Below are 12,610 nucleotides of genomic sequence, written 5' to 3'. Positions count from 1 at the left end.
CAGTCTATTTATCGACGAAGGATAAAGGCTATATAATGTTATACAAAGATCGATCTGTGAGACAGACAAAGATGCGGATCGGCTAATTTAGATATTTTTCGGCACTTTGAATATTTACTCTAGTAACATATTAGGAATATATTAATTAAAAGATGTTCATAGTATTATAGATATACAGTAAATATTAATCGCCAGTTCTCTTACTTGAACTCGGCTTTGACATGCTACCGCGTGTCTAGATAGTCTTTTTTACTATTATTTATGTTATATATCTCATTGGAGGGGCCCAAATCAATCAACTGATTATTATTACAAGAAAAACCTTTCTACGTAATATTAAACCTAATATCTAAAAGTCTATAACTAACTACTTGCGAAATAACAAACTGAAAACAATACCTAAAAAAAAATAACATCTCACCGAATTTGCGTTTCAGTTCCAATGTGTCATCTCTTTCTTTATGCTTATTACCCACACATTACTATTACAGTAAAAGCCTTTCCAAATAATCCTGTATCTAATAGTTAGGACACCTAACACACAGAGAGATATAGATAGATAGATAGAGGCACCTATCAAACTGAAAATAACATTTGAAATAAAAATTCAAAAATCATTTATTATATTATGAACGTGATTTTTTTTTATATTATATTTTTTTCTCTACCATACCGTACCGTACCGTTTTCCGTACCTATAAAAGAATAACACCTCACCGAAATTATGCGAATGTGTGGTTTACAGAAACAAAACAGTTCTCACTGAATTTGCGTTCGAGTTCCACTGGTAGCGAGCGACATCTCTTTAAAGTGCCATCTCTTTCTCCACGCTTATTACCCACGACACGCCACGTTTAGCGTGTACGTTCCTTACTCCCTCTAATTTTATTTTGCATATGAAATTTTATCTTCAGCACATCAAAGCTGTCTCACTTTGAAGTTCCGCGGGACTACAAATTCGTCTCATTTTCCTCCTTGATTGTTTCATGCTTATATTTTTGTATCAAATATGATATGTCAAGTTTTATATGTAAACTCGTGGATTAAATTTGATAGTTGAACATTAGCTATTCATTTTATTAACATTTACAAAAATACATGTTCAGACAACTTCTTATTGTCTCTTGTACTTGGTTTGCGTATAGCGAAGTTAATAAATAAATTTATAATTAAAAATTAAAGTCAGAATTTATTGATACTAGTGGACGCCCAATGGTCGAACTTCAACTATAAATTATTTAGAATTTTAGATTATAATTTATTAAGGTTATATGTCAAAGATATAGTCTAAAGTATAGATATATATGCGTGTGGGTGTCAAATATGTGGTAGTGTATATTTTATGCAAATTAAAAAAAAATCTATTAGCGTTTTGCGCCCCTACTCTATATAAATAAAAAGTGTGCAAAATTGCATACTCAGAGGAGTACATTTTGTACAAGATTTTTACTTCACCTATTAATATAATTATATAACTTTTTTTTGTTACTTATATATCATTATCCCAGCCCGGAAGACGTCCATTACTGGACATAAGCCTTCCCCAAGATCTCCAGACAATCGGTCCTGCGCTGCTCGCATCCATCGCCTTCCAGCGATCTTGACCAGATCGTCGGTCCACCTTGCTGGAGGCCTTCCCACGCTGTGTCTTCCGGTCCGTGGTCGCCACTAGAGAACTTTATTGCCCCAACGGCCATCTGTCCACATCACTTATACATATCGCATATTAATATTTGTATATAATATAGATAGAAAACACCTTTGAATTCATAACTATGATTCTTTGTATGGGACAAAGAATCATAGTTATTTCAAATGTTTGTACGATGCGAGGAATTCAACCCGCTACCATCGCTAGTAAAGGGCACAGCGCTCCGTCAAAATCTCTTCAGTCAGTCCAATGACCCAGGGGGGAAATGGGATTGTTAGTAATGTGGATTAATAAACCCATTACTAGCAATGTACCATGTCAGGTTGACCTCCACGCGGTTCCCCCTGGAAACCATCCTGATAAATTCTTGACGAATTTATCAAGATGGGCTAACTGACCTGACCTCATGCTCATCTTATCATCCTCCAATGGCGCCCGCCAGCGTAAACCCGTTAGCGCAGGCGGGTGCACCATTTCATTATAATCCACAAAAGAAAATCCAATGACTCATTCTTTTTGTGAAACCATAACTTTTGTTCAAATGTTATGACTCTATTATATGTATATAAAATGTATAAAGATGATTAAAGTAACATTGTGAATTGATCAATAACGTCGCCATGACTTTGAGAGACAGATTGATAAAAGAGATAGCTGTCTAGACTGATGCATAAATTACAGTTTGTTTCAAAGTACAATAAACAGTTGCGGTAACCAGGGGGAATGTCCTATCTTACATTATAAAAATATAGTACACATAATTACATAGTGCAAAATGAAGTAGCTTCCGGTGTTTGTTTGCCTAGATTTTTCAAATAAACTAAACGTGTTTTAATGCTATTTTTAGCAATAGATAGCGTCGCGCAGCCGAGCGGGTAGATAGTTAATGATAAAAATCAGCCAAAAATAAAAATAAAAATTAGCCCAATATGGGACTAAATGGCTGTATGTGAATTGTCCTGAGATCATTCCTAATATGAATATTAATTATATACGTATTATTATGTAACAAAACTATTACATCTAGAATATTCCTCAATAAATGACGTACGTTATTTTGACGTTTTCATCAACTGAGAATGCGCGCCAAAATCAAATTTAGAAGGTCAATGACACTCATATACATCTACATAAAAAAATACGTATGTGCCTTGGCTATATCATAACTTAAGAACTATCTAATCGATTTCAATAACCTTTTTATTGGTTTCCAATAGAAGTTTCATACGGAACAAGAAGTTAAGAAAATTGGACAGGAAATTACGAAAATCTCAGAACATTTAATGTCTGCTTTAATTTCGCGTATTAGACAGTCTGAGCATTTACTAAGACAAGAAGTTCATCTGTAATAGTTCTGATTAAGAAGAGTTGGTAGAGTTAAACACAATAATTGTTTTATTGTAAGAGAAGATTACTTGTATACGAGGACTAATCTATTTTACATTTCCTTGTAAATCTGCTGTCATCATCATCTCAGCTCGGAAGACGTTCACTTCTGAACAAAGGCCTGCCCAAAGATCTCTACTAAATATTTCTATCAGTTGTCCAGTATACAAGGTAGGCAGAGCCTATGTTGATAGTACTAAATAACTAATAGAAATACTAAAATACATTTTATTGTAAAAACAAACATATATACATAGAAAATACAGACGTAGGTAGGTAGGTAGGTAGATTAGGACGTACCTAATGGTCTGAATATATAAAAATAATATCATGACAAATATTTGAATCGTGTTAGGAATCGAACCCAGGAATACCAACCGTGACTACCGAAATCGTTAAGAACCTTGGTATTTCAGTTTTCAGTTAAAATTATTTTGTTCCTAGTTATGGCTTGACCCATTTTTATGATATTTTATATATTGCATATTCAGTAGGACTGAGAATCAGCTACTATCTATTTTTCATACCCCTACGTTAAGAGTAGTCCAACCTAAACATTTTTTTTTATTTTATGTACAAAACATTTATTTGGTATTTTCTTATAATGTGCAAAAATGCATACAACCCGAAATTTTCACCCTTTTACCAGCAACCCAAAATGAATATGGCAAAACAGCGTTTGCGGGGTCAGCTAGTAATAATATAAACATAAGATATACAAGTACAAGTACTAGTTCAATTCCCATAAGGACTCTTATATATCGTAGTGTTCTGTAACCTAGCCTAAAGGCCAGGGGCTTGTCTAAATATTAGGATATTTAGACAGTCCTGGCGTACATTCTCAGCTGTAGATATATAGATACCGCATCTAGACAAAGCAAACAGCATTCAAACTACATTCGAAATTTGAAATTCAAATGCGACACAATGTTTCCAGCCAGCTATTTCATTTCGAGATATTAATATTATATTAATATATTCTCTTCTATTAAACATTTTAGGGTTCCAAATCTAAAAATTAAAAAAAAATTGGAAGTAATAAAATCTTAATAATGATAATCAATGTAAAAAGAACCATAATGCATATTTATAATAAGCTTCAAAATTAATTGCCAATATTTTTTATTATTGAACAAAATAAACAAAAATATATATTCATGTCATTTTATTATCAGTTAGTCTATTATAACCCACTAATATTAGCGAAAAATATACATAAGTTTTTGCTTAGATACTATTCACAAATTTATTATGCGTAACTTTTAACATTTTACTTTCTGTTTAAAATCAGAAATTTCATTGTAATAAAAAGTCTTTCGAATTTCAAGATATAAATTTAAAAACATATCGTTACGACTACTGTCCCAGATGGAGTTAACAGAGGCAGATGTCGATGTGTCAATAAAGATGTGCCTACATTTTGTATGGAATTTCGTATGGTATTTTGAATCCAACGTGGCGGAGAGCGATCCTACCTTCGTCTTTCGCATTAATTTTTCGTTTGATATAGGTGTTCTTTAGCAAAGAGATAGTCAGAAATGTAATTTGTCACACTAAGTTTTTTTTTAGTATTTAACAGATTTGAACTCACGATTTCTTGTATACAATTCAAGGTAGTAAACCTAATATTAATAAAATACTATAACCTTTTCTAAATATCTTTATGGTGATATCCAATAATCTTTTTGTAATTTAAATGAAAGCCCTATGCATACCAATATTGAAATATTGGTTTCCAAATCTATACTAATTTATAATGCTGAAGAGTTTGTATGTCAGTTTCGCTGATCTCAGGAAGTACTGATTCGAATTGAATTGAAAAATAGTCCATTTGTCGAGGAAGGCTTTTAGCTATATAACATTACGCTACGTCCAATAGGAGCGGAGCTTCAATGAAAAATATTACAAAAGGTGGGGAAATGAAACGCAGACGAAGTTGCGTAGGTCAGCTAGTAAAGTATAATATAAAAGTTACACATCAAACCGCTATAATTTAAAACTAAAACGACAATAACATTCTCCCATCAAACATCCATTTTCGGCATTTAATGGACATTTATAATAAAAACACGCACTAAAACTAACGTTGAAACGTTTTGTAACAATTGCATAGCGGCGCAGTTGACCACTAAATCGAGATTGCTTCGTATTTAAGCGGAAAAACCACATCAATATGGTTTACATAACGAACCATTCAATTTGAAATAGGGAACGTGCTATTTAGACTAACAATACGTTTAGAGATTACAAAAATATGTTAGAAACTTTTGAATAACTAGATTTTTATTTTTTTATAAGACAGGGGATAAACGAGCATGCGGCTCACCTGATGGTAAGTGATTACCGACGCTCATAAGCACCCGCAACACCAGAAGAATTGCAACTACGTTGTCGGCCTTTTAAAAAGGAATAAGCTCTTTTCTTGAAGGTTTCAATATCGTATCGGTTCGGCAATACCATTGCTGGAAGGTGATTGCTGGAATGTGGTTGTACAAGATTTTGTTTTAATGGAATTTTATTGTCTAGAGAGAGTGAAAGAGAGAGTGAACAATCTGATCATTCTCTCATTCCCGATTCTGTATTAGTAATCTACATCAAAATTATTATAATGAGATAATGTTTGTACGTTTGTTTGTTTGGGGTAATCTCCTATTCTGTTAATCCGATTTAGAAAAATGTTTCTAACAGTGAAAGAGTTTTTAAGGATAAGGATAATATCCTCGAGTGTTATTTATCATCACGCTACGACCAATAGGAACAGTACAGCATTGAAATATGTGTCAAAACATATTCATTTTGAGTGATTCCATAGCGTGTGCCTTTGTTTTCCTTTAAAAGTTCAAAAACTCGTGGCAACCCCTCCGATCGATCCCCCGTCCAATTCAAACGGGGATCGAAATTACGACGGCCTGAACCGAGGTTCGAACCCCTAGTGGTGCCCACAGACTAAAGTTTTATCCGTCAGGCAGGAGTTGGCCTTCAGCCGCTCCATATCAGTGCCATCCGCACTCGCCCCCTAACGTCCGGTGAAGCTGTAAAGGCCAGCTGCGGCCAACAGCATTAGAGTAATCCGAAAAGAAAGCAACATATATCTTTTAAGGTTAACACACTAAAACCTCTTTAATGATAATCAGATTTCTTCTACGATAATGCAATTCGATTCTATAAATAATCCTTATCCAAATAAATACGTTCTTTATTATAAGTATTTGAATTTAAACAAAATTATTCTTTACTTCATTTGATGTCAACGAACACTTTAGATATGGTACTTTTAATTAAAGACGAACCTTACTGACTAAAATATTGTGTCGAATAAATTTAAATTTAAACGAATATTGGGCCCGTACAACGCCCAGGGTTGCTAGTAGTATATATTTTTTTACGTATTTATAAAGGTAAACAAGTGGACATACCGCCACGAGATAGTGAGTGGTAACCGTCACCGAATTATATAAACAGCCTTAATAATAATAATAATAATAATGTACTATAAGTACGAGCCCCAGCCGGTCCTCGAATGCGACAGCGTCAAGTCTACTGGGACCGATCCATCATCACGGACAGGACCGTTCTTGCGAACAAACCTGATATCGTGGTGATGGATCGGGCACTTTCGAGGGTATTTTTGGTGGACATCACCACACCGCATGACGAGAACCTCGTGAAAGCCGAAACTGAGAAAAAGAGAAAATATCTCGACCTGGCTCACCAGGTGACCGAAATGTGGGGGGTGATGTCCACCGAAATCATTCCAATCGTTATGTCGGTGACGGTCTTATCCCAACCAGTCTGGAACAACATCTCAGACGGTTGGGATTCCGGGCCGGCTCACTACCGGGAAAGATGCAGAAAGCGGTGCTGTTAGATTCTGCCCGCATTGTACGCCGGTTTCTCTCCCTGGGGCCCTGAACCCCGGCCGACTGTGCTTCTGCCGGGGGTATGTTGCCATCTCCTCTCCTTAAGAGGAGAGATTAGAATTTTTGAAATAAAAAAAGTAATGAGATTCCGGGGCGGCTTACTCCCGGGAAAGATGCAGAAAGCGGTGCTCTTAGATTCTGCCCGCATTGTACGCCAGTTTCTCTCCCTGGGGCCCTGAATCCCGGCCGACTGTGCTTCTGCCGGGGGTATGTTGCCATCTCCTCTCCTTAAGAGGGGAGATGAGAATTCTTGGAAAAAAAAAATGTCCTATGCGTCTGTTATAGACGAATTATGGCATAATGATCCGTGAACAGCTCTTCTCGTGGCTTTATAAACTGACACCAGAACGGCATGGCCTACCACAGGCTCGACAAGGGATATTGGCAGTAGCATAAACAGCCTTACGGATATCATATTATGTTCATGAAACCGCTCATGTTGCCTTTGCAGAGGACTAAGATTATGTCTCAAATCTTGTTATTTCACTGCATAATCTACACCCTACAACTGACACAGCTTTCGAAGAAAACTGTTTGGCGGCTGAAATATGTAGGCGAATCTGAGGTAAGTACAGTCCATGTTTACAGACTGTATGTAAATTATTTATTTATATACTTTTTGTTGCACCAGAAGTAAATTATAAAGAACTAGCTACTCGACCCGGCTTCGCACGGTTGTACATGTATTATATATGTAAACCTTCCTCTTGAATCACTCTATCTATTAAAAGAAACGGCTTCAAAATCCGTTGCGTAGTTTTTAAGATTTCAGTATACATAGGGACGGTCATACAACGAGTTTGTTTTATACTATGTAATGATGAAGAAATTTGTATTTACATCATTACATAGTATAAAACAAAGTCGCTGTATGACACCATTTATACCTTATTATTTGTAAAAAGGTGTAGAAGGCGGTCTTATGGCATAAGCAATCTCTTCCAGACAACCTTTAGGTAGAGGAGAGAAGACAGAAGGAGGTGGATCGCGTATGAATGGACTAAAGAAATCAAAGAAGACATAGCAATATTAAATATGAATAATAATAATTAACATATATTACTTACATATACATATATACAATATTATTTCATACATATTAAGGGCGGTAAACATAACGGCAATTTCCTGGTTTCCAGGGATTGTCGTAATATGTATATTATATACAAAGAAACACTACTAACTAGAGCTATGAAGGGAAACCGAAAGGAAAAAAAAGATAAGAAGTGACAATTAAGAATAGAATTTTGTATTTAAAATATAAAGTTTAAAATAGACCATAGACTAAGTGGCCTGTATTTCTACACATCTATACATATAAATAAAATTGAAGTGTCTGTTTGTAATATTGAAATAACAGTTTTTTACTACATGCATATGAATATAAATACGGTCATATACGGTACACAAAAAACGACAATTTCTGTCTGTACGTCGGTCTGTTTGTTCCGGCTAATCTCTGAAATGCCTGGACCGATTTTGACGGGACTTTTATTAGACGTAAGCTGATATAATAAGGAGTAACTTAGGCTACTTTTGTTTTAGAAAAATAAAGTTAAATTAGTATTATATATACTCGTAAATACACAATGCATAAGTATGTTAAATACAAAGTAATTATGTAACAATCATATCTCTTACTATCTATAGTATATATATATCTATTATCGTTATCTCTAGTAATATGGTATATATCTATTATATTATATGTTTTGCCTAAAAATAACTTTTTCACAGACGCGTTCGCTAACAACATCGTAATGTATACTATTATACAAATAATTTGAAAGGAAAATAAAATTCAGTTTTCTTTATCTATTCGGAACCCTAGATTTACTAATAGGAATCGTATTTGTTTTTTGTTTTTTTTTTATGTTGATTGATACTGATTTAATAATACAACTTAGGTATTTAAAACATTTGTTTACATTTTTTTATTATTTTATTTCTAGAAATGCGAATAAAACTTTGATAAACAAGAATGAATGAAACTTTGATAATAACAAGAGACATTTTTCAATATTTTACTTATCGAATAGTATAATCTACTATACTATTTTTTATCTACATATAAGATTTTGTGCTTTTATTCGTTAACTTTAAAACAGCCTTTTTGATCCAGCTGTTAAGCATACCGCCTAACTTGCTTTTTGCCTCGCACAACCACATTGTGGAATCACCTTCCAGCAATGATATTTCCGAACCGATACGATATTGAAACCTTCAAGAAAAGAGCTTATTCCTTTTTAAAAGGCCGACAACCTACTTGCAATTCCCCTGGTGTTGCGGGTGCTCATGGACGGCGGTAATCACTTAGCATCAGGTGAGCCGCATGCTCGTTTGTGCATGCATAGCCTATGTGTTATTACTGTAAAGTTTCATCAAAATGCGTTCAGTAGTTGCGTGAAAGAGTAACAAACATCCATCAATTTATAAATCCAAAACTTTTGCATCTATATTGTTAGTATAATTAATATTAACCAGATATACAAACAAAATGGAGTTCCTTCAACTCGTCATTTCTGAAAATTTTAATGACATCTTGCTAATATCGCTCGAAACTAATAGATAATTAATTTTCAATACCACTCATCAAGCACCGCGGCCCAGTTACACTAAGATATCTCATCCACTTAACAAAAGCCTAAAATTATACGGGGGAACATCTCCAGTGGCATTCTTACTGTCACAAACAAGAAAACCACATCTGAATTTCAAATGCGACGCGATTCTCCCGGGAACTTTGATGTGGAGATAGCAATTTAACAAAACAAGTTTATTGGGCTACCAGACCAGCGTTAATTTGATCCACCAACTTGTTTTTGAAAAACTTAATAGTTCTATACACCGTTTAAGTGTTAAAGTATAGTTTAATTTCAATTAATTACACATAGTATTAAGTGATAATTCAAAAGTACCTATTTTATATTTATTACCCTGGTAATTATGTGGTAATCATAGTCTATATAAGTGAACAGCTCCACAGATAACATGTTACTCCTATAATATGTCACCATTTTTTATTGGGTTATTTGGACTATTGTCAGGTGCTTGGACTTATAGCACTGCGACTAACATAGATCAATTGTTCTCGCCCTTTTTCAGAGTTCGCTACCTAGACCCGTCAGGGGCAAGAATTCAAGGATATTCTTAGGAGCGATGGTTTTTATCTTCTCAGGATAGAGTGTAAACTTTCCAAAGGAGGTATTTCGTTTATGCATGTGTGGGCTACAACCACATAGGATGTGTAGTGGCGTTTCCAAATTCAAATTCAAAATTCAAAAAATATTTATTCATGTAGGTCCGTAACAGACACTTACGACAAGTCTAATTCCTCTTCAGTTTGGCAAAATCTCCAGGTTTCTGCACAGGTTTGCTATATGCTTGTTCAATTTGCATTGTCGTATGAGGAATATGTCACAATAAGCTGTAATTTCACTCATCTTAAATTATTTATTTATTTAGTTTCTTTTTGTATATAGGATGACAACAGTGAGCACGTTAACTCCATCATAGCTTTTAAATTCATTAAAATCTATCACGGCTCAATCTAGGGATAGCAGTAGAAAAAACTGCTAGCACCTATCTACATACATTGACATCGCTGTTACTCCAGTCAGCTCGTGACCAAAGTTAGTGCAACCTAGACCAAACTGTGAGATATCTTTATTTACCATAAAATTATTCGTATTAACACCTGGTTAACAATATAAAAAACAAACATAAGTAAGATTCAACCGTCATTTGTTTATTATACTAAAATTCTATTTCTCGAGATTAAAGTAATGTATTTTTTTAAGTATAGAAGACAACAAATTATCAGCGTTGTAGATTTATCTGCTACTTTATGCTAATTTATCAGAGTTAGCATGATCATTGAGGCATGTCTACGCATCAACAGCACAGCTACCGCCGGTTGCGGGGGCGGTGCTGTGCATTGCCGGATGGTGCGGTTCCGGATACCAGCACTTCTTGTCCGAACTGCACCGACACTTACCGGCTTACTAAATCATCCCACCATTCTGAGTTTAAGGTGCATCTATCTGTATTTCATAACAGTTTTTATATTCTATCTATTAATACAATCCACTAGTTTCATTGGCTATTCAGGACTAAACAAGGCACATAAATAGTATTAGACACATTGATTGAAGTAGAAAAAGTATAATCCATCACATTTAAAATAAGTATTGTTGCTAAGTAACAGTTTGTATGTAACGTGCAACTGCAATCGGAACGAAGTAAATTATATCTACTACTATATATGTAATCCACTCAAAATATCTCTATCAGGTTATGGGCGCATAGGTCCAACATAAATTATTAGTATTTTAACAGATTTAATTTTGGATATGTTTTTTGCTAGTAGTTCTATTGTTTACTCTTCTGTATATTGTTTTATATTATGTATGTTATTTAAATGTAGAGATGTAGAATGTCTTAAATGTAATGGATTAAGGGACTGTATTAGGCACATTGATTGAAGTAGAAATAGTATAATCCATCACATTTAAAATAAGTATTGTTGCTAAGTAACAGTTTGCATGTAACGTGCAACTGCAATCGGAACGAAGTAAATTATATCTACTACTATATATGTAATCCACTCAAAATATCTCTATCAAATAGACCCCTATTTCTTCTACTCCTATTAGATTTTCCTGTACATTAATTTAGGTGTATTGAATATCTACAATTAAATAGAATAGTATCTAACTATCTATCTAATTCAATAGTTTAATTATTACATCGCCTTGTTAGTTACGTTTGTACTCCTGTGCATTGCTTTAATGCTGTACCCGGATTAATAAGATTAGACTGCTGTGTTGGAGTCTAATGAACGAGCCAAGTGGATTACAGGTAACAGTAACTGAAATTGTAGAAGAAAATGCTCAGGTTATAAATAAGTAAGTACCTACTAAACCTTCTGTTAATTATTTATTTATTAATTAAAACTTTAATACACAAAAGTGCACATGGCATACTTAACATTCTGAGGTATTTCCTCTCAGTCAACCATGGGACAAAAATAGACTTATTGTTTTTAATGCGGTACCCACAAAATATCCTATTAAAAGAAATAACAGTGTAAAAATACTATGACTCAAATTAAATATACATAAATTTATTTTACATTGTAGTATATGTGGGAAAGAGAAGGACGCATTATGTCGTCTCTATCGCACACTGCTGGCGTCATATGGGCATTAAGCTGTGATCGCCGATAATTAGAAAGATAAATATTTCAGTAATATAATATTATAAATGTGTAGAAAACAGAAAGAAGCATTATGTCGTCTCTATCGCACACTGCTGGCGTCATGGGGACATTAAACTATGAACGAACAGTGAGCACAGTGGTGTTTAAGCCTATATTAGAAAGACAAAGAGAACAATACATATTCCAAATCAAATTATAATGTACAGATACGACTGTAAACTCTTATTATATTTGTGTACAAGATAACAAGACTGTCCTCTTGACAAGCTCAGGCTAAATTTAGTTAATCCCTCATAGAATAATTTAGTTAATTTAGAATCAAACAAACAGACAAATATATTCAAATTTATAATATTAGTATGTATTAATATACAGTCTGCTATTTTGCATATATTATAATATTTGGTGTGCTTGAACAATTCCATGCATATG

The sequence above is a fragment of the Achroia grisella genome, unplaced genomic scaffold (genome assembly GCF_030625045.1).
Source record: "Achroia grisella isolate CSIRO2021 unplaced genomic scaffold, CSIRO_AGI_Agris_v1 utg976, whole genome shotgun sequence".
NCBI classification, from domain to species: Eukaryota; Metazoa; Arthropoda; class Insecta; order Lepidoptera; family Pyralidae; genus Achroia; species Achroia grisella.
Note: the sequence above shows the minus strand (reverse complement) of the source record.